The sequence below is a fragment of the Mauremys reevesii genome, linkage group 1 (assembly GCF_016161935.1).
Source record: "Mauremys reevesii isolate NIE-2019 linkage group 1, ASM1616193v1, whole genome shotgun sequence".
NCBI lineage: Eukaryota > Metazoa > Chordata > Testudines > Geoemydidae > Mauremys > Mauremys reevesii.
This window is the reverse complement of record NC_052623.1, coordinates 193655926-193683543: the sequence shown is the minus strand read 5'-3', so window position 1 is coordinate 193683543 and position 27618 is coordinate 193655926. Positions and strand designations below refer to the sequence as shown.

The 27618-nt window shown below is 43.8% G+C and overlaps 1 long non-coding RNA gene across 2 annotated transcripts in view; it reads left to right on the top strand.

Annotated features, from left to right (window-relative positions):
* The first annotated feature begins 320 nt into the window (after window positions 1–320).
* LOC120387190 overlaps window positions 321–27618 on the top strand; it is a 258424-nt gene continuing 231126 nt past the window's right edge. For both annotated transcript variants that reach the window (XR_005590067.1, XR_005590061.1), the window contains exons 1-2: window positions 321–682; window positions 19918–20297. This is a non-coding gene — a long non-coding RNA (uncharacterized LOC120387190). The remainder of the gene's footprint in view (window positions 683–19917; window positions 20298–27618) is intronic.

Sequence of the window (27618 nt, the reverse complement as noted above, 5' to 3'; positions counted from 1 at the left end):
TCCTCTGTAGTTCTGATTCTGCACACTTTAAACATTCTCTTTTCTGTGTCAGAAGGTACCTTCCCTATAGACCCACTGTACTACACAGCCCATATTTCCGTTATCCTGGTTGGCAGGTATGGTAGGATGAGTGTTTTCTAAGAAATGATATTGAGAACACTGTGGTGGATGCAAATATAAACAAGTCATCTGTATTTTTTGTTACAAAAGAAGATAGTATCACATCAGTGCATGAAAAGTAGACAAGCCCACAGCTCATTTACATGATAAGTAACACTAGTCCCCTCCTTCCTAAAGCAACCAGGAGGGTGAAAGGGCAGCCAAACCCTGGAGCAGATCCTCAGCTGGTGAAAACTGTCAAAGCTCCATTGATTGATCCTCAGCTGGCCTGAATTAGCAGAGCTCCACTGACTTCAATGGAACACACTAGCTGAGCATCTGCCCCATCCTTTGAGAGGGAGACAGTTTCCCAAAATTCTCACTCACACAATCAAAGTGCTTGTTTCCCATGGTGTAACTATCAGCTTAGGACGGTGTTCCCCAGTATGCCTAGGGATTCAAGCTCAATCAGATGCTAGCTATAGCTGCTGCAGGCCAGTTAGTGTAAGGTACTGCCTCCTCTTCAGAAGAATGAAAAATTGTATTCACTGAATCCCCACAAGCCAATAAAACTCCCAAACAGGTGAGTACACAAATGGACTGCCACAAATACCATGAATACTCAAATAGTACTTGAAACCATGGAGGTTTTAAGGCATGAACTGGGGGAGGGTAGTGAGGAATAAATCCAACACCTGCACCATTAACAAGCTCTTGACTTTGAGTTTCAAAGAAGAGAACTCTCTCATTTGTGCCATAGATGGGCATGTTTTTAGTTAAAATACTCTGGTTTTACTTTCATAGTCCAACAGACTTTTATACTTTGTCATTAGGGACAGCTGCTTTGTAGAATGTATGCAGTGCTGAAAGATAAAAAGATGACAGATTTTCAGCTAGTATTTACTTTTTGCATCTGTAAATATAATTCAGTCAGCGTTTGGGGCTTGAGATAATGGTGGATTACATCTATGTGTTTGTATGTAAATAGCTAAGTGTGTGTGTGTGTATGTACACACATAGTGAGAGAGAGACAAAAGTAATTTTAACTTGGGTTTCAGTGAATAAAGCCACTCCATCTTGCATCACTACTACCTGCTCTGATGCACTGTTTGCCTCACAAAATAAGATTAGAATTGTTCAAATTAAATTAGAATTTCAAGGCCTTGACCTGAATAGAAACAAACCTCAAAGAATAGTTATACAGAAGGTAGTCCTATAATGTGTGTGGCTTGTGATGCTGTTAATTTGTGAGCATTGCTAATTCACTCCCAATAGCCTGCAATATTAATGCAGTTGATTGTCAATATTACCATTTAGTATTATATGCATAAATGCTTCTTGTTTGCTTTTTTAAAAAACATGCATGGTCAGATTCAGGTATAACACTCTCTAAAATTTGTATTTTATTCAAGCAATCCAGATCTCATTACATTAGGCAAACACTATCCGGGAGAAAAGTGGATCATGTAAATACCCCTGATATTATTCGTGAATTTTCCTACTGTAGGAGGTTGAAAATATGCTACAGATATTCTCTTATAAATGACCTTGTTTAAATTCAGGTATTGTATTTCTATATTTTTTCATGACTATTTAAGGAGACTTTGATTTAACTCTCTGGATAAGATTTAGTATTCTTCTGTCTTTTCTCTAGTTTTTCTAACTATATTTTAACTATTTTTCCTTCCTGTGTCCTTTTTGCTAGCCTCATGGTGCCAATCCATATTAGTGGTTGGGTTTGCCATCTAAGTTTAGCTTTAGCTAAAGTACAGCTTTTAATGTGTTTTTAATCAGTCCATAATTTATGGCTACTCTTTGTTGTGTCATCCAGTGTTAGAAATGAGATGGTTAAATCTTTGTGCTACAGGCAGTCTTATGATGTAGCACAAATATTTAGCTTATTTGCTGTTGGTGTAATAAAATGTGCAGGTAAAACAAATCATAGAAAGGTGGCCTAATTCTGCAACCACTAATGGACGTTGTGGTTATCTTGCTAAGAAGCAATGGCTGTGGGTTTTTGGGGTGGGGGGAGAATCCTATTATTTAATAAAAATGTCTATAGGATGGCTGAAAAATCTTATATGAAGGAGATAATTTCTGATTAAATTCCATAGCTTTAATCTTTTTAAAAATACTATTTTTCACCCCTTTTAAATTCTCAAGGATTTTTTTTTAAATTTTGAGAAATATCTATCATGTATTAGGCTGTGTAAGCTTATGAGATGGTTTGGGGGACCTGTGTATGCGCAACTTATGGTTCTGTTTTATATTAAGAACTCTGTGTATTTATTTACATCAATACAAACTCCGTTTTGTTTTCTGAGTATTGTTTTGGTTATAAGATGGTTGTGCACCTTCACATTGGTGCTATAGCTTCCATATTGAGCTGAAACACACAGAAGGTGTTAGAAGAAATTCTTGCACCTAGCAACTGGATAACAATGGAGGGTCATGTTGCTCGTCCATTCAAATGGACAAAGTGTTGGCTAATGCTAAGGGCAAACCAGATTTTTAAATCTGGACTCCAGGTTGGTGGTGATTAAGAAACAGAGTGGCTGACCAGGGAGGTCACCTGAAGAGGGGACCGGAAGCCTAGTAAAGGAAGAGTATCTCATCAGCTATTTTAGAGAAGAGACCAAAACCAGCAAGCAAGGCTCTGCAGGAGGAGAGAAGGAGAGGAAGGATCCTTGATTCTCAGAAAACTCAGGAGAACAGGAGAAGTTTAGGCACCACTTAGGGTTGCCAGGCATCCAGTTCTTGACCGGAACTTGTGGTTGTAAAGGGACCCTGCCAGCTGACCGGGCTGCTAAAAGTCTGGCTGGCCACCCACAGTGGAGTGGGCAGGCAGGCTTCATGCCCAGCTCCACACAGCTCCTGGGAAGTGAGCGTCATGTCCCTCTAGGCAGCTCCTATGCACAGGGGCAGCCACAGGGCTCCCACTGCCCCCACCCCAAGCTACAGCTCAGATTGGCCAGGAACTGCAGCCAATGGGCGCTGTGGGGATGGCGCCTGCAGGCAGGGGCCATGTGCAGAGCCACCTGGCTGCCCCTCCACCTAGGAGCTATGCAGAGGGATATGCTGCCTGCTTCAGGTAGCTGCCTGAAGCGAAGCAGTGCCTGGAGCCCACATCCCCTTCTGGACCCCAACCCATGCCCCACCCCTCAGCCTGGAGCTGCCTCCTGCACCCCAAACCCCTCATATCTAACCCCACCCCAGAGCGTAAATCCCCTCCTGCCCCATCCTGGAGCCCCCTCCCACACTCCAAACCCCTCAACTCCCCCCATCGTGGAGCCCCCTCCTGCACACCAAACCCCTAATCTCCAGCCTCACCCCGGAGCCTGACCTCCTCCCATACCCCTACCCCCGGCCCCAGCCTGGTGAAAATGAACAAGTGAACGAGGGTGGGGGAGAGTGAGCTACAGAGGGAGAGGGGATGGAGTGATTAGGGGGCGGGGGCCTTGGGGAAGTGGTAGGGCAGGGGTGTTTGGTTTTCTGCAAATAGCAAGTTGGCAACCCTAGCACCGCTGGCCTAGAACCATCCCTGACCAAAGGAGAGCTTAAAAACACAACCAGTGTTGGGATCCAAACACAGCAACTTGGTGAATGTCCAGCAGGGGGACCATGACCTGAGCTGTCCTAACAGCTGCACAAAAAACCCAATTGATTACAGGATGAAAGAAAGGGATAAAAGAGGCAGCAACTTGTTTCTCTGCTTTCTCCTCCTGTTGCAGAAGTTCTTGGAGCCTTTACCAGGACTTGGTATATGATACTGCTTGAGGGTTTTTCTGTGACAGCAATAACATCAGGCATTGTATTACATCTGCGAATACCAACTTCAAAAGGTTACTTGGAAACCGTTCATTCAAATTTTCATTAGTGCAAGAGAGCAGTTTTTCTGAAGAGCTGTCCCCTTGTATGACAAATAAAAATCAGCACAGTTTATACTGTTCATCTCGTTCTCCTTCCATCTGCCACGGCTGGAAATAGGCTCTGGGGCCTCTTGAGGGGACACGCAATAGGAGGGCTTGCTCAGTGACATGCTGGCCAAACTTGCTTGCGGGTTGTTGGTTTTTTTTTTAGCCAATTTGAAAGGCATGTCAAGGCAGATTCTTTTTTCCAATTAGCTGAAAAGGCACGCAATTTGGTTTCACTCTGCTGAACCCAATCTGCAGGATTGACAGCATGTCTTGAATAGATGCCTCCAGTAGATAATTAGAGCAATGTAACATGAGCACTGCATGAATTAACATTTGCACTCGCATGAATATTCAGTGCTGTAGTATTTTTGGTGGTGCAGGTCATTCTCAGTGATTAGCAGGGCTTCCTATTAGGGGCTTGTAACATATTGATTGGTACAAAATGGGACCAATTAGAGAATTATAAAAGGTCCAGAGTGTCAGAGATTAGCTGTTTATTGATAATATTTATAGCTTTCCAATAAACAAAGACCCAGAACCTACATTGCTCTGTCCAACTTGACAGAAGATGATGGGCCTTTTTTAGTTGTTAAAAGAAATGACATGCTTCGTTTTACTATAAAGAGGAGGAGTATTGCTGGATTTCTTTGGATTTTTACTCTCTCACTTTGTCTGTTGAGGTTAATAAAAGGATGTTATGTTCCAGGTATTAATAAAAAACAAAGAAAATCATTAGTTCAGCCAAGCTTGACTACTATTGTAATAAAAATACACAATTACATTTGCACAGCAGATGACTGCGAAAATATTGATTTATTGCCTTATTTACCTTCACCCAAGAATTTCATAGCTATGGGGTCATTCATAAATATAAATCTCAGGGGAAAGACCAAACCAAAACATGGAAATGTGTTCAGATCTAACCCAAGGCAAGGTGAATTCAGGTTTGATACTAGCTCTTTTCCCAATTAATATGTGATAAAGACACAGAGAGGAGTGAAAAAACATTTCCTAATAACAGTAAGATGTGGCTTGCCTCCTGATTTACCCTTCTATATGTATTTCATTGATTTATGACATTGCCTCTCATAAATCACTAGGTGTACTTACAATACAGTTAAAAAAGAAACAGTGTAAGTCATCTATACTGACAAAAATGTTGATAATATTCTAAAAGAACCCACCCTCCCTTTTTATAAAAAGTTCTCCCTCCTTCAGTTCTTCCCTGCAGAAGAAGCTGATGTGAATGATAGGCCCTCGCTCTTGTTGGAACAAGGGGAGGTGTTTGTGGTAAAGACAAGGGCTTGTAAGTAAGAACATCCTGTGAGAAATCTTGGAGAGAGAGAGTAAAATCCTCAGCCAACACCCAATCTAAGGACAGTCAAGTCAAGCTCCTCAGCTGGGGAGGAGGAGAAGCAATCTGTAACATGGCCATGACTCAACATTTTTTATGGGTTAAAAGTGACACCTTGAGTTGTTCAGGAAATTAAGTGAAGCTAATGAAATCCATGGAACAGGGGCTGGGTGTAATCAGTCTGACTTCATCCTATAAGGTGCCAAGTGCTCTTACATGCTACTGAAGTCAATGGCAGTTGAGAGCACTCTGTACCTTGTAGGACTGAGTCCTCTGTAGGGTCATTTCTTAATATTCTGATGCCACCTCATTTACTTTCTTTAATTTACCTAAGCTATGTACACACTACAGCTTCTGTCGGTATACGTTATGTTGCTCAGAGGTGTAATATGTCACTCAGAGGGGTGGCTTAAGTTACACTGACCTAAGCACCAGTGTGGACAGTGCTATGTCGGCGGGAGAGTTTATCCCACTGATCTAGCTACTGCCACTTGCAGGGGCTGAAGTAATTAAGTCAGCGAGAGAGCTCTCTCCTGTGGGCTTACAGAATCTGCATTCATAGCAGTGCAGCTGCACTCCTGTAAGCTCTGTAGTGCACCCATAACCTCTGACGGAAAGCTCTTTGGGGCAGAGGCACTCCTTTGTTTGGTGTGTGTAAAGCAGCTAGCACAAGGGGGTGTTGGCCTATGACTGGGGCTCCCAGACAATTTTATTATCCAAATAATAAAGTGGGAGAAGAATACTTTCACTGGCACATGGCGTTAGCTGCACTTTGTCAGCAACAATTTTTGTTTAAATCAACATACAAACAGTATAGCATATAGTTCTCCACAAGTGTCTGTAGAAATAAAATCCTATCCATCTATATATCGCTGTAGAGATTACTTTCTTAATATATTGAGTCCTGTTTGGAGTCTCTTTTACAATTTTTTTTAATCTGACCCAAATTTGGTTGATAGATTTCAGTGCTCTGTGAAATCTATCAAATGCATCTAAATTTTTTCCTTCCTTTTGAAGGTGGCACTGTTATTTTCAATAAGGGACGGACAAATCTCATGGAATTTGCAAAATAAATTCTGGATTCCCAAAACTAATTAGATTTCACAAACTGCTTCTCCCCATGTAATTTAAACTTATGTTTTTTCCCAAACGTGATATCAGATCTATGCACAAGTTGCCGACTGATAGATTGGTTTCTAATTACATGGGTGAGTAGGACAGGACCAACTGTTTTCCTTTATTTTTGGAATTATTTTCTGTTAGAACTGTTGGCAAGAAGTTGCCCTGTTTGTGTCCTCTAGGCACAACTGAAATATAATTAAATAATAACGGCAACGTCAGGCACTTGCTGATAGATAACCTATCACTATTTGATAACAAGCAGGGATTCCCAACTCTCACTTTTGGGACTTATAGGCAAGACTCATACAGTGTAGCAAGGCTCCCAATTTACATGGCAGAGTTTTGCAGTGTAATGCAGCAACGTTAGTTGACTACACATCTCTTAAACTGGGAGGAGTTGCTTGCCAGAGGAGGCATATGTCATGAAAGCTCCTGAGCCCTCACAGAGCAGAGCTCCAAACCTGCATGGGAATACATCTCCCATGCTGCTGAGAAAAGCACATGCCATGCAGAGCTCCTTAAGCCTCATTGGAATGAATGCAGATCCACTCTTGCAAAGTTAAGACTGTCTAGATAGCAGCCACCTTTTCCTGCAAACCTCATCCTGTCCTTTCAAGGCTGTGTTTCAGCCCCCTCAGCCAGCCATGCAGTCTGAATATTGCCAGCACCAAGCATTCAAAAACTGAGATTGGCTTAAAAAGCATGGGATTCTTTAAAAAATGGTAAATGTTGGCCTCTGTTTATTTGCCTTGTGGCCATAGGCACCAACTTTTCCTGGCGCCAGTGGGTGCTCGCACCCTCCCCGCCCCCATTCCAACCCTTTCTCCAAAGTCCCTGCCCCTATTGGACCCCTTCCCCAAATCCCTGCCCAAGCCCCGCCTCTTCCCCCAGCGTACCACGTTCCCCCCTCCTCCACCCTCCCTCCCAGCACTTGCCGCCGTGAAACAGTTGTTTCACGGTGGCAAGCATTGGGGAGCTAGTGGGAGGAGCAGCACGCTCAGGGGAGGAGGTAGAGGCAGGGCGGAGGTGGAGGTGAGCTGGGGCAGGGAGCTGCTAATTTTTCCCTATGGCCCCGGAGCAGCCACTGTGTTGGCACCTATACTTGTAGTTTCTGAGTCTTTAAGGTTGACTCTTTCAAGATTTTTCTCTCCATGTGTTCTCATACAGATTTCACTAACATTTTCAGTAGGTCTCTGCTGCCTGGAGCTTAAGCTGATCAAAGTAAGTGGCTAAATGGTTGTTACTTAAATATAGGGAAACCTTGTAAGTAAGGTCAGAGATAGAATTAATCCTTGTCCCTCCTGGAGATTTAAACAATTGATTTTACATAGGAAACAAATTAAAATTTTGATAGCAGCATAAAGAATGCACTGAGCTCTTGATGCCAGTTTATTTCAATTGCTCTTGAAAACCAACCCCAGCATGTTAGAATGAGGTATACTTGGTAGGTGATAGACATATGGGTTTACAATGTATATGAGGTGTTGCACTAAGCAGCATTTGGAATAGCTTAGGGGAAGGCAACGCATCGTAGCTTAAAAAAGGTGTGAATATTAAACTCTGCATTCTGTTGAAATACATATTCCCTTTTCCAGACTGTTTCTAATCAGAACCCTAACCCTAGCCTCAGGCCATCAACTGGCCCAGTCCTAACCATAACTCTGTACTTCCTCATAATGCCAGTTCTATGGGCAGGTGGAGAGAGATGGGGGCTAATGTAAAATACATGCCCACTACCAGCTCTGGGCAGTATCCGCTGGCTCCCTTGACATCTTTGAGGAGCAGTGGGTGCTGTCTGGGGTTCTCTGCTCAGTGTCCCCTTCAAGTTCCCTTTGTTTGACCTTTTGACTTTCACACCTGTCCCTGTTACATTTTTGGTTGTCCCCTGTAATTATTTGAGTTCCTGGACCTTGTGGATCCTCCCCACAGGGTGGGGGAGGGTTCTTTAGCACTGCCCACTTCCTGGGACCCAATATGACCAACTCTTCTATTTCCTTGTAATCTTGATGATTGATTTTGGCAGGTGTCTGCTGCTAACTAGTGGTTTAAGCTGAAAGGTAGAATCCTTGGGCCTGGGTCCTCTCTCCCTCACCTGTTTAACTCTTTGCTCCTGATCTGGTGTAAGTGAGAAGAAAATGAGGCTCATTGGCATACAACAAGAATCTTCTCTATCCCGACATACTGAGCTGGGCATGGAAAAATGGTGTTTTGTGTGAACCGGTAGGAAAGTGATTACTTTGCAAATGATGCACAGTTTTCAAACAGCAGATAAAAAGTCTGTGGAGTATAAATTAATGGATCAGATTCTGAAATCAGTGTCCCTGGCAAAAAATTGAAGCAACTCCACTGACTTCACTGGAAATACTTGGATTTACACTGGTGTTACTGAGATCAGAATCTGGCCCAGTGGGGCTTTCTACTGTACTCTGTTGCTAAAAACAAAATTATAAAGTGTGATAATTAACTTCCATAGGGAGCTGCTTACAGGCTTTATAGTGTGTGAAATTTCTGCCCAATGTGTTGGAGTGTGATGAATGGATAATTTATTTCTGAAACTAGAATAGGTTCACTATTAAACTTTGACATAGGAAGAGCTGTAAATGGAATCTAAAAAGATGTCAGAAGAAGTCACATCAAATGAAGGCAACCATGTATGTCTAATAAAGAAATGGTGCTCCCCTCCTGCTGTTTAGATCTCATTAGCATGAACACGTTAATGGGAGATACTCCAATTGGTAGAAAAGTCCATCAAAAGAGTCACCTTTTAATGTAAGAGTTGATATGTGAATTACCAAATCTTAGCTCACAAATTAAGATAATTTAAAATTAATTATATTTTGAATACTTTGCATCAGATATTCAGACCAAGACTTGAAAAATCAACAGCTGAAGTTTAGGCTTCTCAGTCCATTTTTAAGCTCCTCTGTATGTCACTGAAGTCAATGAGAGCACTTGTGTGCTTGGGACTTCCCAAAATTAGGCCACGCAAATCCTGATCCAAAGCCCACTGAAGTCAATGGAAAGACTCCCATTGACTTCAGGGGGCTTTGGGTCTGGCCTTTATTTAAATACTGATGATATATTTAGGACCCTAACTTTAGACACCCTTTAGAAAATCTTGGCCTCTGTCTAGGTACTTGTGCGATACTGATCCTTGTAATAATTCTGGCATGTTTAAAGAGTTGTGTGTACATACTGAAAATATGTTTTAAAGTCTGTCACTGACCAAACTGAAAAACACAGGTTTCTTCCAAACAGGAGGTAAGATGTGTATCTCTAGGGAGCACCCCAGGGAATGAACCTCTGGGGCTTGCCCTGTCTCTGAGGGCAGACACTGAACTTCAGGAATATAAGAGGAACCTGCCCTGAACCTGGGGAAATAATCAGACAGTAATGTAATTGATGACATTGAGGAAAACTGGATCCCTTCTCTGAGTGGAAGTACAGTAAAGGACCTTTGGGTGAGGTAGACTTATTTAGATGGAAGGTTAGCCTTTAGTCTCTAGAAAGAATGTTCTGATTTTGTTCTGTATGTAACCTTTCTGTTTCTATTATCCTTACTCACTATCTCTTAAATCTTAATCTTTATGATAAACGACTGATTGTTTTCACTATAAACATAACTCAGTGCTGTGGTGTTATACAAGAATTTATCCTGGGTTGAATCATTTAGGCTGGTGTGTGTTGTTCCCTTGGGGACAGCAAACCTTGTACAACAGTGAGCGTTCAATGGATAAGGGGCTGAACGCTACAAGGTGACTCTTCAAAGGGACTCAGGGAGGGGTGTGTGCCTATTGTCAACCTGAAAGGGTAGGCATAGCCCTGAAGAGATTGTTTGGGTGGCTAAAAGACAGGAGGTGTCAGGGAGCTGACACCCAGTTAAGCATAAACAGGTCATCTTCTGCTGGGGACGGGGGCAAAAGAGAAGGTGACTCACAGTCCTAAGCACCCCAATAAAGCCTCATGATACTGCACAAAATATATTCTCCTTTTTTGTCAGTGTTAGCAGACTCTTAATTATTTATAATGCTTCATAATCTACAAGCCAATGTACTGTCCTATATTTTTCAGAAATAATGAAATACAAGACCTCACTGTAGTATCTGCTATTAAATTTTTGAGAGATGAGGAGAATCCAACAATTTTTTTTGGCTCAAATTTTAAAGTGGGTGATTTAGCAAAGTGAAGATTGGTGAGTTTTTACAGGACTTTTATTTGGTCTCATTTTAAAGGTTCTCTTTGTTATTTTTTAATTCTACTTCTCAGACAAAATCTACTGCATCCATTCCATGGCTTATCCTGGAGACGCTGGACCTAATCCAGCCCAGAAGCTGATGGCCTTACAACTGGGATGAAGTAGACCCATTGTTTTTATTTAAACAGGAATACCAAGTGCTGTGATTCCCTCCAAAAGACTCAAGGCATGGCTACACTTGCAGATGTAGAGTGCTTTGAGTTAAGAGAGTGCACTAGGGAAAACACTGCAGTCTGTCCACACTGACAGCTGCAAGCGCACTGGTGTGGCCACGTTTGCGGCACATGCAGCGGCATTGGGAGTGGCGCATTATGGGCAGCTATCCCACAGAGTACCTCTTCCCATTCTGGCACTGTGGCTTGTGGGAAGTGGGGGCAGGTGCAGGGCATTCTGGGTCCTGTCCTAAGGCCCCGTGATGCATCAGTTCGCATCCCAGCAATCCCTCTGCTTCTGTGCACATTTGGCACCATCTTTCAATGTGTTTTGTACTGCGCGCTGTCTTCCCTTTTGGTCTGCAGGAATGGAGCCTGAACTGCTGAGAAATATGCTGGCGAGTCTCACCAGCACGTCACGTTTGGCAGTCGAGTTACTCCTTAAGATCCAAACTGACAGTGAGGACTCCGACTATGATATCAACTCGAGCAATGCATACAACACAAGATTGCTTGTGGCATTCACGAACATGCTCACTGCCATGGAACGCTGCTTTTGGGCTCGGAAAGCAAGCACTGAGTGGTGGGATCACATCATCCTGCAAGTCTGGGATGATGAGCAGTGGCTGCAGAACTTTTGGATGAGAAAAGCCACTTTCATGGGACTGTGTGAGGAGCTAACCCCCAGCATGTGGTGCAAGGACATGAGATTGAGAGCTGCCCTGCCGGTGGAGAAGTGGGTGGCTATTACAATCTGGAAGCTGGCAACTCCAGACTGCTACCAATCGGTCGCTAACCAGTTTGGAGTGGGAAAGTCAACTGTTGGAATTGTGTTGATGCAAATTTGCAGGGCCATTAATCACATCCTGCTCAGAAGAACCGTGACTCTGAGTAACGTGCATGACATTGTGCTGGCTTTGCACAAATGGGTTTCCCTAACTGCAGAGGGGTGATAGATGGGAGACACATTCCAATTTTGGCACCAGCCCACCTAGCCTCTGAGTACGTTAATCGGAAGGGGCATTTCTCTATGGTTCTCCAGGCGTTTGTGGATCACCGTGGGAATTTCATTGACATTAACGCAGGCTGGCCTGGAAAGGTGCATGACACACACATCTTTCAGAACACTGGCCTGTTCAGGAAGCTGCAAGCCGGGACTTTTTTTCCAGACCAGAAGATCACCATAGGGGAAGTTGAAATACCCATTGTGATCTTTGGAGACCCTGCTTACCCGTTAATGCCGTGGCTTATGAAACCCTACACAGGGAGCCTTGACAGCAGCAAGGAGCGGTTAAACAACAGCCTGAGCCAGTGCAGAATGACTGTGGAGTGTGCTTTTGGCCATTTAAAGGGCTGCTGGCACTCTCTGTATGGAAAGCTGGAACTGGCCAATGACAGCATCCCTGCGGTTATAGCTCGGTGCTGTACCCTCCATAACATTTGTGAAGGGAAGGGTGAAAGATTGACTCAGGCATGGAACTTGGAGGTTCAACACCTGGAGGCTGAATTTGCACAGCCAGAGAGCAGGGCTAGTAGAGAGGCCCAGTGCAGGGCTGCAAGGATTAGGGATGCCTTGAGGGAGCAATTTGAGGCTGAAAACCAGCAGTAATGTCTGGTGCCCTGCATGGGAGTGAAGTGCAGTGGTTCCAATGTTAGTAGGAATCTGTGTTTGCTATGCTGACTTGCAATGCCTGTTGCTTTCCTGGGCTAAGGTATCTTTTACTCTATGCAATAATAAAGAATGTTTTCAAAGCCAAAAAATCTATTTATTGAAAAGAAACACAACTGCTTGGGAAGCAGAAAGGGCAAGGGGCTGGGGTGGGGAATGGTACAATCACAGATTTGTGTATGTCTTGTTTTCATACTTAGCCTTCCTGTCTGGAGTGCTGTGCAATGAGTGCTGCACTTCAGGCTGGCTATAATGCATGGTGATGGGGGTTGAGTGCAGTGGGTAAGGGCCAGGTGGTGAAGCTACAGGTGCTAGAGGCAGATGGTGATGATAAGAACCCGGATGTTGGGGGAAGAGGGGTTGGAGCTGACATGGGGCACAAGGGAAAGAGTTCTGGGACAAGGGTTGCAGGGGGGCAGGTGTGGTAGGGCTCCGTCTGCATGGCTACAAGTGCCTGGATTGAGTCCACTTGGTGCTCCATGATGCTTATCAGCTGATCCGTGCTTTGCTGCTGGAGCGCCGCGCTTTTGTGCCGGTGATCCTTTCTGCTGGTGGATCCTCCACTCCTACACTTTTAGATTCTCATTAAGGGACTGCTGCATTAGTTCAGACAGCATGTCTTTTTCTGCTTTTACATGGCCTCTTCCTAATTCTTTGGAGTCTTTCGGCTGGTGAGAACACAGACGGCTGAGATCTCAAGGTTGCATCTGTAAAGGCAAAATGCAACACTTAACAGAACCAACATTGTTCACACCAGACAGAGCAATGATTCCCCCGTACTTAAGGGCAAACACAGTCTGCACAATAGCAGAATTTGCCTGTACCGAAGTGAGCGGACATAACCCACGGGAGCCCCAAAATGGTGAGTAAGCACAGGGTCAAGGTGGACTGATTGTTTCACAGCTGTGCTGTCTTCTGGGTTTCTGTGCCTTGGGGAGAGCCAACAGCTGCAGGGGGGGCGCTATACTGAACACTGTCCCCATAGTCCGCTTCCGTCCTGGCCCATATGCAGCTTGCCTGTGTGCAGCAATGGTTTCCCCTCCCCTCACAGCACACTGGCGCGGACATGTTAGCCTGATTGGGACAAGGATCACAGTGGCTCTCCCAAGAAACCTGTGCAAGCACATTGCCCAAGTTCTGGATGAGACCTTTGAAGAGATCACTGAGGCTGATTACAGCAATGTGAGAGAGCACATCAATGTCCTACTCTGCATCTAGGTCCCTTCCAACCCCAATATTCTATGATCTAGGCATGCATGCAGCCCTAACTCTCCTCATCCCCAGAGTCTGCCCCAAATAACTTCCTTCCCAAAATAAAAGCCGCTTACCGGGCACTTCCTCTAGTATTTGCCCTTCCCCAAGCACTGGCCGCCATGATTGGCTACCTTCCTCCTGGCTTGAGAACAGCTCCTGGCTGCATGCATCTAGGAATGCTGGGGTGTCTTCCTCCTCCTCAGTACCCTCGCTCTCGCTTTCCTCCTCCTCCCATGCCTTGTTGGACTGGGCTCTGAAGTTTCCATGGTGGTACTCAGCGTGGAGGTTGGGTCACCCCCAAGTATCACATCCAGCTCTTTGTAGAAATGGCAGGTCATGAGGGCAGCACCGGAGCGACAGTTTGCCTCACAGGCTTTGCAGTAGGCATGCCACAGCTCCTTCACTTTAACCCTGCACTGCAGTGCGTCCCGGTCATGGCCCCTTTCCATCATGTCTCTTGATATCTGCCCGAAGGTATCGTAATTCCTGCGGCTGGAGCACAGCTGGGACTGGACAGCTTTCTCCCCCCCACAAACACTGATGAGGTTTTGCTCCATACTGGGGATCGCCTGGCGCGTGGAGGCATGGCCACCTGGAAAGATTCACTGAGTGCATTCCATGCCTTGCTGAGCAAACAGGAAGGGGATTTTCAAAATTCCCAGAGAATTTAAAGGGTGGGTCTGATGGTTGGTCACCTGAGGGCAGGGCAGTAGAGTTCAAAGTGATGACCAGAGTGGCTAGAACAGGCATTGTGGGACACTTCTGGAAGCTGATCAGAGCACATTAACAAACCAGGGGGTCCACGCTGGTGCTCCAGCTGGGGCGCATCAAACATTATTCCACTCACCAAGGTGGATTACCAGGAGCGCTCTAACTGTGGAGTCAGAGCACTCTACGAGCCTTGCCAGTGTGGACACATCGTGAGTTAGAGCGCACAGGGCTGCTTTAATGCGCTGTAACTCGCAAGTGTAGCCATGCCCTCAGAGAATTGAGGAATGGGGTGTTTCCCTGGCTTCTTCAGCTGGCAGACCTCCTAGGGCTGGTCCTGGAGGGGAGTCCCAGGGGCGTGAGCTGGAGCTGATGCTCTTCTGCGGTGCTCTCTTCCTGCACATCCAAGGAGGTGCCCCCATATCTCTCTTTTCTCTGTTGCTCCCCTGATAATCCACCCTCTCCTCTCTGTATTCTCTGTTTTGATCACCAATGTGCAACTTCCCTCTCCTTCCCACTGAAAACCCTACTCTCCTCCCCAGCACTTCCCATGTCCTCCTCCCACCCACACACTGCCTTCCTTCTGCACTAGCCTCAGAACTGCCTGCTGTCCTCACTTCTTTCCCCTCTCTCTCCTTCCCATATCCCCTTGCTGCTCCCTCAGCTCCATGCCCTGGGCTGCTCTGCACAAACCCCTATACCCACTGCAGCGGAACTACACACTTGAGCAGGTGTCAGAATTGTTGCGGTACTACGAACCCCCGGGAAGAATTCTGGCTTTGACCTGGGCCCCCTGCATCGCTGTCAGAGCCAGAATGCAGAAATGTCATTCCAGTTTTCTGTTTTGGAAAGGACTCCAGACAGATGGCTGTCAGAATGGTGGGTGACAGTGGAGCACAATGAAATCTGGGTTCAGGGCATTTTGACAGGCTAGTTCTAAAGTGAAGCAGTTAGCTAACAGAGCCCAGGCAAGTAAAAACCACCAAAGCCAGCAGTTCCACAGCCTGTCCCCACCCAACCCCATCCCTCACCTAGAAATCTTAGATTATGATAGTTGCTTGGAGAGGCAGTATGGTCTAGTGGTTTGGACAGGGCATTGGGACTGAGGAAAACATCGGTTTTATTTCTCTCTCTGCCAATGACTGGCTGTGTGACCATGGGCAAATTTCTCTATCTGCCTCCCTTTCCCCTCTCACTGTTTGTCTATCTTGGCTGTTTAGATTGCAAGCTTTTAAGGGCAGGGGAAAATGTCTCTTAGGCACGGTACAAACATGTACTAACTCAAGGATGCCCAGTTTCAGCTGTGCAGTGTATTACCACTGTAATTCAAATAATACTTCACTACCTTTTTCCTTGTGACTGCACCATCCACTATTCCTCCTGAGATACTATCCCCTCCTTATGTATTTTCTAGTGCTCTAACACCTACACATAACTGAATGTTAAATATTACATTAATTACTCCCACTTGTTAATATGAATAATTCTGATGTTCTGAATTAATAGGGTGCCTTGTATTTGGGACAGTTGCTTTAACTATGTGCACACTCTCTTTCTTTCTCTCTCTCTCTTTAGCCGCTATCAAAGATAGCACATAAATATTGTATTAAACATTTCCTATACCTGTTCCTTAATTTTCTGAATGACAAATACAGTCTTAATTTTTTTCCTTCTATAAAACTTTGTTTTTCTGTGGGGCTGCCGTAACCTATAAACAAGCTAGCAGTAAATCAAAGATTCTCCAGTATGATTTATTCCACATTTGAAAAATAGATTTTCAGATTATGAGAAAAGAAAGATTGGGACAAAATGTGCTGGAATCTCTTCCCCTGCCAACCAAGTTCTGCTGTTAACATTTCAGACATGCTATCTCCTCATACACAGGGCACACCACCTCTAAAGTAGGATTATTTATCAGAGATTTTTGCAGAATTTGTCAGGCATTTGTAGATACTTTAACTCCTGTATTATTGGAATTCCCTCCTTTCGTATTTTGTTACTGACAAAAACCAATTGCTCTCATACACATACAACCTCCACCCCCCCCCCCCCCCAAAAAACAACAACAGCAACAACTAGCAGGTGCGTTCATTTTAAGCTTTCCTTCATTGATTGTAAAATCCTTCGGTTTTACCAGCCAACATATCAGGGCACAGAGTTATATCTGCAACAATCTCCTTGGAACTACTAATTTAGTATTGGAAAGAGTTCTCATTGACTACCAACCAGTGGATTAATCTCCTGCTGTCCCTATACACGTTGGAGAAGATCTTGGGAAGTACTTTTATTTTATCAAATCTGGTCTGTAGCTTGACTTTCCTTGTAACAACCACAGTCTGTTAGGCTCTTGTGTCGGCCTTCGCACTGGATAGTTGTGATACCGAGTTCCCCAGGATAGCACAGCTTTTCCTCCTATACCCAGCAGTTGAAATGGAATTCTTTCTCCCCTCTGAAGTGCACGGGTTAGATTGTTATCATTTACACCAGTGTAAATCCAAATGAACTCCAGAGACGTCAGTGGTATTATTCTGGCTTTACACTGGTATAAATGAGAGCAAAATTTGACCCTTTAATCTCTTTGGGTGCACACAGAGAATTATCTCTGTAATTTACATTGCCAGACTATTATTCCTATGTTTGCTCTCTCTAGGGTAATTCATTATTGCAGGCTATGGCTACTTTACTTGTGGTATTTAGGAGTTTTTATTGTTGTATTTATTTTAGTTTTAGTTTTATCTGTCTGTGGAATAAATTCACCCAGTGTCTTGCCCAGCCCCTGATAGAGAGCAACCCGTAACAAAATTTCACAGGTTGCAGTGGCTGAAGGACACTATGCTCCTTTCCAGTGAGGGGCCCAGTAATAGCCAGTGCAGCCCATGGTGCCCCATTTTGGCTCTGACTGGGGGATAAGAAATGGCCAGGTCAACAGGGAGATGTGCTATGTCAGTGTCTTCCAAAGATGCCCCCTGCTAGCAGTCACCCTCTGGAGCCCATTTTGGAGTTAAAGGGGCCTCAACCTACAGAGCCCTGGGGGAACATGTTGAGTGGAAACACTACCTGTGCCCGCTTTCTGCAGAAGGGGTGTGTGAATTCTTTCTGGAAAACAAGGGGCTGAGCTGGAGCATTGAAGTATCAACTGCTCCTTCCTGTGCCAGTGTGGTAAGTTTGAAGAGGGATTTGGTTTTCTTTTTCTTGATTTGTATGTTCAACAGGAATCTTGAATTTAGACATTTAAAAAAAAGGAGTTATTTTTGCCTGATTCTGGCTGGTGCATTTGTAGAATGCCAATCAGTATACCCACTAGGTGTAAGGTAACTAACCCAAGTATTGCTGTTAGAGAAAAGAAACCGTGTGTCCATACCCAGTTCACTCCATGCAGTCCTAGCTCATTTACCTACAATAGGATTTAAAATAAACATAGGAATTACCATGGCAGATTAGAGAAATGGTCCAGCTAGTCCAGTATTCATTCTGTCTGATACTGACCAATACTGGTTGCTTCAAAAAACCCTAAGGTGAACAACCAGTAATAACCTGTCCACAGGAAAGTTTCTTCCCAGCCCTCTCGGCTAGAGCTTGGCTTATGCGCTCAAGCATGAGGATTTATATCTCTTCCAACTTCCAGGTTTGTCTTTTAAAACTCCAGTCAGTATATTTTTGGATGGTCTCATTATCTGTATAAGCGATCAGCTCTTGACACTACAGGTTGGTGGGGAGCTGTGTGTCCAAATGCCCACATTTTTGCATCTGTAACCTGAAGTTTAAAGGCAAGGTATCTCTTTGGCACATCAAGGTTCTCAAGAGAATTGACACTGAGCTCTGGAGAGTCAGGATCAAATTCTGCTCTCACTTATGCTGGTTTAAATCAGCAGTTAATGCAATTGACCCCATAAATACAGAACAGCACTATGTTAAATGTAAATTACTAAAAAATAGTCAAATCTTTTATTTAAAACTTTCCCAAGTTAAGAAAACTGTTTCTGTGCTTGTTTCATTTAAAGTAAGATGGTTAAAAGCAGCATTTTTCTTCTGCATAGTAAAGTTTCAAAGCCCCTCTGCAGGCCTAGTACCCTTGTGGGCCCTTAACTTGGCTTGCAGCCTGGGGCTTTGCTAGGCTGGAGCTCCCCAGCTCCCTCTGCCCTTCCCCAGCACTGCTCCACCCTAGGTACCCTCCTCAGCTTCCCAGGCAGCCAGGTCCTTCTCTCTCTAGGGAGCTAGCGAGAGAGTGTGTTCTAGCTTCTGGCTCACTGCCCTCTTATAAGGGCCAGCTGGGCCCGGATTAAGCTGTCCACAGCTGTGGCTGCTTTCCCCATCAGCCTCCCTTTTCCCAGCTGCAGCCCTCTCCAGGGCTGCTTTAACCCCTTCAGGGCCGGAGCAGGGACCACCCCACTACAGGGTACTATGAGGGAGAGGAGGTTGGCCGATGGAGACTCCTGTGACTGTGGGGCCTGTTTCCGATCCTCTGTCTGTTCATGTATCTGGGCAAAGCTCCTCTGGGCGGCGTCCGCTGGCTCCCTTGATGCCTTGAAGGAGCAGTGGGCGCTGTCCGGGGTTCTCTGCTCGGTGTCCCCGTCAGGCTCCCTCCTTTTGACCCTTTGACTGCACTCCTGTCCCTGTTATTGCATTTGTTGTCCCCTGAACTCAGTTGGTTTCTGGGTCCTTTAGATCTTCCCCTTAGGCTGGGGGTGGGGTCCTTTAGCAGTGGGCTTTTGCCCACCCACTTCCTGGAACCCAATAGGTACAGGGTACTATGACTTTTTTTTATTTTTCTGAGGAGGCTACATGGGGAGTCCTACATGAAAAGCTTTTCTGCACGTAGAGGTTTTCTACTAGATACATTTGAATGTTATGTTTTAGTGTTATTCAGCCTTGTCTGAGCAGAGAGCACGAACTACATTGTCTGTTTTACATTGACATGCTTTAATACACGTATTTCCCTTGCTCGGGCTTCTTCTTTCTATGTATTTATCTATATTTTTCTTTAACTTACGTCTCCTTGTAATATAAAATGTTGGCTTCTTCAGAATCCATGTCACTGTTTTCAGTCAAAGAGAAAAATATTAAAAAGCATCAGATTCTTTTTTGCCTGATAGTAGTAGTCCCAAGTCCTGCTAGGAGAAGGTTGATCTTTCAGAAAACCTATTTAGAAAGCAACTGCTGATTCAGAAGTCAGGTAATTTGTCTGATTTTCCCCTCATGATGCTAGAACACCATGTCACAAAGGAAAAGCCAGCCATGTGTACTCATCACTTGGTCTGTCATTCTGAAGCTCACATGTTTAATTGCAATTCGGCATTTAACTTGTCTTGTAATATTGGCTTGCCCTTAGGTAGGAGTACACCCAATCTCCCGATCAATCTCTGACTCAACAACCACTTCTGTTCTAGGAGGTGGCCGTTAAACCGTGGAGACTTCTTATAACAAAAAATAGACACATACGAAGGAGTAATCTGGAAAAGTAGATGGGACAACGCTCCAGGAATCAGCTGATGGCCTCTCCTGGTGGTAAATTGGAATTGGCAGGAGCCGATGGAATGTATTGCTCTCTGGATATGAAGATACAGGTGGCAGAAGATCAGGATTCTTTTCTAACAGGTTCATAACCTGTGTTGTATTTGCCCCTGTTCTCGGACAGTAATCTTCCCACTGCCATTCGGGGCCTCAAAACCTCACTGCTGGGCTATTGTAAATCCCTCTTGTTCAGACTGCCAAAGGATTCTATCCCTTGCAGCTAGTGCTGAATGTGGCAGCACACTTCCTCACTGGAGTATTTGTCAATATATTAAGTCTAGTTTTGCTCACGATTGCTATAAAAATCCGGAGTAATTTCACTGAACTCAGTGTAGCTATAGATGTGTATAACTGCTGCAAGTAAGAAAATAATCGTGCCCATTACACATACCCTGCATTCATTTTGACAGATGACAGCAAATAATGTACCTGGAAGAATTCCAGCCCAGTCATTCCAATCTAAGTGTTTGTTTCAGATAGTTAGAGAAAGTTCAGACAAGCATGCCACTTTTGAGTGTTCATGCAACTGGATCCTCTGTAACTTTTGAAGCTCCATCATGTGACTTCACTGCAAGATCAAACAGAAGGAGACACCGGGCCATGAGGGAGAACTCAGTCTTTTAAAGATATCTTTGCTAATTAAAAATGTTATAGGAGAGAACTAAAAGAGCCATCCTCTTTTTTTTCTGCAGGGTTGTTGTTTTTGTGTATTGTTTTGTCAAATATGATTGAATTTCCCTCCTGTAACACATGTGAGAAACAGAATGACTATACCCAGGAGTGGATTTCAAACTAGTGCCTTATAGCGCCTTTGACAGCCAGGGGCCTTGCATGGTCACTTGTGGTTTGAGTTAAAGTGGCCTCATTATCATAAAACCCATTGCTCTTTTAATCTTTTTGTACTTGAAGAGTGATACTCTAACTGCAGTTGTTTCCCCTGTCCCCTCCCTTGTCTTTGACTCTTTGAGCCATTTCTTAGCTGAAGAAGAATTGTGCTGAGCTGAACCTCAGAATTGGGAGAATGCTGTCCGACGTTCGAGGGCTAGCAGGGTGCGCTTCGGGGGCCTGGCATGACTATGCAGGGTTAAAAGCACTTGCATTTACAATGGAATTTACATGCTTCAGAGGTTTCTTATCTCCTTAACTAGTCCATAAGGAATTAATAAGTTAGAGGCATTCTGCTCAGAATGGTGGCTTGGTTGCCTATTTATTAAGTGGCTGAGGTGTGAGTTTGATATATTTACACACACTGTACCTTATGGACATGAAGATAGTGCATTGATGCTCTTTCTTTTAGTCCTCTGCACTTAACCTCATCCTACAGGTTATGTACATGTCTATTATAATAAAAATGCTTCACTCTAAGATCCTCAGAATAAGCTGGCACATAAAAGCACTTCATAAACATTAACTAATCCTGCAACACCATTGTGAAGAATACGGCATTATTCTTCTTTTCACAGATAGGGAAACTGAGGCAAAAAGTGGTTCAGTGACTTGTTCAAGGTTAATGGGTCAGCAGCAGAACCCGGAACAGAATCCAGAAGTCCTGACTACCATCTCCTCCTCTACTAACTTCTTTCCTAATCAAAGCAGTTTCTTTACAGCTATTAGTAGACTACCCATGATTTCATTTTGTTAGTTGTGCATGAAGGTTTGGAAGAAAACTGGTGCTTGATTCTGAAAACTCTTACTATCAGACACAGTCCCTTGATTACTCTTGGTAGTAAATGCTAGGCTTAGTAATAAGTGTTTGCAGGATTAGGTAGTTATTTTGTAAATGTTCATTAGCCTGTTCTATGTCCATAGTCCTATCTTGTCTTTCTAGAACAATTTAAGATGAATTTTAAATATACTGAGGGCCCTGTGCATTAGAGATAAAGCAAGCCAATTTGGTTAAAATAACTGTCTTGAATCTTTGTCCAAAGATCTGAAAAATATCGGCAAAGGGGGAGATTTTTCCAAGACACAAAGGATAGTTAAGCATTCAGCTGCCTGAAAATCTCTGCCTGACATCCCCTGCCCTCACTCCCCATATCTCTGATGTTCTTGGTTTCAACCAGTACTGGAAGCAGATGTACCAACGTACAGCAAAAGGAACTGCTCTGGCAGTACTTTTTCCTGGCTGAATCCAAGCAGCAATCTGGCAGGAAAGCCTGTTCCTTCAAGATTTCTAATTCTCCTTGCAGACCAGAGAGGTTTGGGTCACTTTATCGGAACTTTCAAGCCTTTTTGAGGCTTTTTGCCATCAATGACTAAAATCTGTCATTGCCACTGGGACTATTTATTGAAACTTTCATTGCTTCCCCCCGCCCCAAAGGAAAGAGAGAAATAACCAATCGAAATGTAAATTCTTCTTTTGAAATTCTGTTATCTGCTCTCTAACCTTCCAGCGGCTATGGCCTTATAAATCTGACTTTGCAGGTTTTGAATACAAAAATGTAGATGGTTTAGTAGTTTTCAGCATTTAAAAATATTTATTGAGAGAATTAAAGAAATTGTGTATTTGGGGCCTGCTTGGCCCAAGCTGCTGAAGGCCGTGTGCGCGGTCTGGTGAACTTTGTTTTTTGAAACTTAATGATCAGAATCTCATCAGTTCTGGCATTTGGAAAAGTCTCCATATGTTTAAATGCTTATCCAAACCTATGGATGCTCTCCAAGGGTATGTCTACACTGGAATTAAAAACCCATGACTGGCCTGTGCCAGCTGACTTATGCTCAGGCTAAAGGGCTGTTTAATTGTGGTGTAGACATTCCAGTTCATGCTGGAGCCCTGGCTCTAGGTCCCTGTGAGGTGGGAGGGTTCCAGAGGTCAGACTGCAGCCTCAAGCCTGAATGTCTACGCTGCAGTTAAACAGCCACTTTGCCCAAGTCATTTGGCACAGTCCAGCTGCAGGTGGGTAATTGCAGAGTAGACATACTGCAGCAGGCCCTTCATCTCCACGTATTCCTTGGCCAATGGGTTCCCCAAACCAGCACTTGTCATCTTGGTGGGAAGTCCAATGGTCTGCTGCCCTTCACAGGCATCTTCAAGGACGGGCTCCTTCCCCATTCCCTCTCTGGTATACTTAGGGGAAAAGAACAGACCTATTTCCCATTCCTGTTTCTTTACAGGATGACAGCAGATTAATTTTCTCTGGCATTTTCTGGTAGTTCCCCTTCTCTCTCCCTGAAGTTCCTCAGGTTTTGCCCTAATTTCTCCTGGAGCAAAGAGGTGATTCCTATGGGCTTCTCCATTCTTTCACTCCCTGAGATTCTCCCCTTTTTCTCTTCTTGGAGAGGGCTTCTCTCTCCTTTATCCCATCACTCATTGCTCTGGGTCCTGCTCTCCCTCCCTCAATCCTGAGCTGATCCATTCTACCAGGGTCCCACTCCTAAATCAAATACAGTATTAAGAGGGGAAGAACAGCTACTACTGTGAGAGCAGCTGGTGGCTTTTCTCTTGTGGCTCCTGCTTTTTTGCTCCCTTGTGTTCCCAGATACTAGCAAGAGTGCAAGAAATGGCTCAGACAGGGAGCAGGGGAAGCATGCAGCCACTGCTCTCATCTACTCACCCCACTGACCACCTGGGTTTGGAGCCCAACTTTTTTTTTTTTTTTTTTTTTTAAAGTTTTCTGGCTGCCCTGCCCTTTAGCTGGGCCTGTGTTCAAACATGCCCCTCAATCTGACAAGGTCCATATATAGGGCCCAATGTATAATGATGACCCAAGTTGGGGGAAATGTATAGGTAATTTGAAGTGCCTGGTGATTGGGTTTTTGTTGTAAATAATTCTGTATCCACAGATTTTTTTTATTCTTTACTACTGAGGTAACTAACTTTCAACAATAAAGGTGAGAAGACCGCAGATCTGTGGAATGTAAGTAATTATGGGACGTAAATGATGGTTCTCTCCACTCCTAAACCCCTAATAAAAAATAAAAAAACCCACTATTCCAAGTGGAGTTTTGATTCTAAAAAGGGGGAGGTGCCATGTTCCCTCCATGAGGCACTTTGCTATTGATTTTAGGTAGAAGGCACTCAGATACTACAGTGATAGGTGGCAATATAAAACTCTATGACAGATAGATATTGTGATAGACCCAGGCCAGTGAGTACAGCAGAGTATCAGAAGGCAGATATACTGGCCACTGGAGTAGCAGTTTTCTGTTCCCTGACTGACCAGAGCAGGGGCTACTCCAGGCTAATGAGAGCACCTGACTCTAATTAACCTGTAAAGAGTCAGGTGAGGCTATTAAGCTAATGTGACCACCTGACTCTAATTAAGGCCCCGCTGATACTATGAAAAGGGCTCACTCCAGTCAGGCAGAGGAGAGCAAGTGTGGCTGAAAGGCTGATTAATGAAGACACCCTCAACCCATCGGTAAGGGTGAAGAAGGGAGAAGTAAGAGATCTGTGGGGAAGTAGCCCAGGGAAATGTAGCATCTCTGGCAGTGAAAGGTTGGCTGTCAATAGCTGGTACTATTAGGGTCCCTGGGCTGTAACCCGGAGAAGAGGGGGGGCCTGGGTTCCCCCCAACCCACCACTACAGGAACATCTCCTGGGAGGGGAAGTCAGGCCCCTGTCAGGACAGGAGGCTAAACTGTTCTGAAACAATCCCCCAGGGACAACAGAGACTGTGGGAGTTCTCTCACCAACCTCATTGCTGGCCTATGAGGAAAAGGGCTCAGTAGACTGTAACCCTGGCCCTAGCGAGAGAAGGGCTATGTGGAGGGTCACAGTGAGCTAACACAAACTGCCTAGAAGCGCAGCACCCATGGGGGCAAGGTCAGAGCTCTGCTACAATATGTAGAACTGAGTAATGCCTTTCAAAATGAGTGGTATGTGAAAAGTCTGGGTTCAAAAGCAGGCAGCACAGTCTGTAAGTATGAAAGAATTCTAACCCTAAGATTTATTTTGGTATTTAAAGACATTGATTACTGCGGGTGCGATGTTTTATAGTGAGAGCCACTCAGAGTGTCCGTCCTACAGGAGATAGAAAGCGTTAAGCTAGAAGACAAAGTTCCTTTTTGTGTTCATGGGTATGTGCTTGCTCAGATTATAACAGCTACTGGAGTTGATATTATAAATGTCTCTATGGTATATTCATCTCTGTTTAAGGGTTTTGTGAGAGGTGATAAGACAGTATTAAACATTTCTCAAATATACAGGAAAATAAGCAGCCCGATAACTGCCTTTTCATTTTTCCATTTTAATCCAAAGAGCATTAGTGCTTTAATGTCTTATGCATCGTCTGTGACTTGTTTTTTATCGCTGATGTTTTTAAGAACATAAAAGATATGACCAATTAATAATGTGCATTTACATTGTCAAGCAAAGCTTTGCATGAGCATTCTTTGCTTAGCATTTCTATATCAATCACATTTATTTTTCTCTATCCTGAAGTGTGTCTCTCTGTAAGTATGTATTCTCATTTAACAAGATACTAGAGGAACATTGTTAGGGCAAAAGAAAAACAAATATCTGGGTTTTCCTCAAAGTGAAATTTCTATAAAGAAAAAAGCAGGTGTGAAATATACTGGTGAATCTTTACATTGAAAATTAAAATACAGGGCACCTATCATTGCCATCTTCCTTATTTAGGACTGCTTGAGACAGCAGCATGGCTCTGTATGAATAGAAAACCACCATATTTGGTGGTTAATCCTCGTATTTCTACACAAACCGAGGATCTGATCTAGTATGTCTACTTTATATCAAGAAAGTTGTGGCTATACTGTCCTCTATAGAGTCTTCAGAACTTCAGTCCCTTCTGACTTACTCTTTGAAACTCTGATCTTGTCCAGTGTAATTTAGGATGTCTATACTGCAGAATTTTATCATGAAAGAACTTCACAAATATTCACTGTGATGAGGGAAGAAATAATGAAGGTATATATTCCAGTACATAACCAGAACTATAAAGACACTGGACTGATAATAGAATGTGGAACTTTTCACCTCCAGTAGGCACTGGGAAAGGGTCTGTTGGCTGTGGTAGGGGGCTTCTGCTAAATCTGATTCACAGCCCTTGGTCAAGACCCCAAGAAGAGGCTGCATGTGGGGAGCAGGCAGGCCAGGAATATGGTGACATGACCTATATTGCTCCCCTCCTCTGGCACGCAGAGGTAAATTCACTAAAAAGTTATCGTAGCCTGAGGCTGGGTGGAGGAAGAGCCACTGTATAGATGATTTTGCATATCTGGGGGCAGGAGACTCCGAGAGAGGGGACTCTCTCATTGAGACTCCGAGAGGCTTCAGCATGATTCCAGCCCACAGGCTGCATAAATGGTTGTAGGTAAGATGCTTTGTAGCCCCACAGTCTGCGTGCAAATGCGGGGTGTGAATTTTTAATCCTTTCTGATCTCCCTAGAGTGCTTAACAATGTCTGATTACTTGGCCTTCATGTAGTACAGGATGTATTCCCACCCTCCCCCATAAAAATCTACTTGATATCAGAAACCATGCAGCATTGACTAATATTCTAAGAGCTTATGTCTGTTCCCTCATCATCATACATAGTTTACATGGTGCGTTTCATCAGTAGATTTCAAAGCACGTTACAAAGAAGCATTGTGCTCTCCATTAATGTTCTATAATATATTAACACAACATAAAGCTGTAATGGTTGGGGCTATTATTGCAGAATTTTTTGTGGACAAAAGCGGTGTGCTTACCACAATATAATTGTTAAACTCAGGATACCTAAGCAAAAATAAATTCATTCACTTCTTAATGAAGCCTATAATAAACCAAATTTCACCCAGGCATTTCTAAAGCAAAAGGGCAAACGATTTGCAATTCAGCAGATTCATCCCTTTTTAAGAACAGAGCTTTTTTTCTGCTGGACAGCTAAGTAGCAAAAAATAAAATAAAATAAAAAGTAGCAAATTATTGACTGGAATGTTTCACAAGGGAAATAAATTTCATACAGATTTCTCTTTCTTTGTCACTTAAAAGATTCTTTTTTATGTGAAATATGATAGCTGATATACAGACTGCTCCAATCTTGTTTTCTGGCTCTCCTTATCACTTAAGACATGACAGAGAACTCAAGCTAGCAGTATTTGAAGGAAGGGAAATACAAGATCATAACCCTGTCACATCCACAGTTCATAGTGAGGTTGGCCATTTATACAAATTCACTTAGCAGCATCTTTCAAAATGTGTTCACTGTATCCTACCAAACTGGGCTACATGGAGCAAGATTAAAACACAGTGTATATTTTCCTCTGGGATATTTCAAAACCCTATCAGCAAACAGAAAATATGTCTCCCGATTGACCCCAATGCATACAAAGAGAGACTTGTAACAATCAAAAACACATACTGCAAAGTGTGTTCCATATTCATGATGAAATTTGCTAGTCAAGTTAAAGAGATTTTTATTTAGTAACCACTTCAGTTTTAGATACAAGATTTTTGCAGTGGGGTAGGGTGGGACCAAATAAGTAACATGCACACAAGTTTTTGTAAAATTAGATACATCTTTATGAAATACATTGGCTTGCACAATGATCATATTGCTCATGTAAAGCATTACGTTCTTCATCCTGGCTGCTTTGCAAAGTCATCAATTGTATGTTCTCTTAGTGTCTTG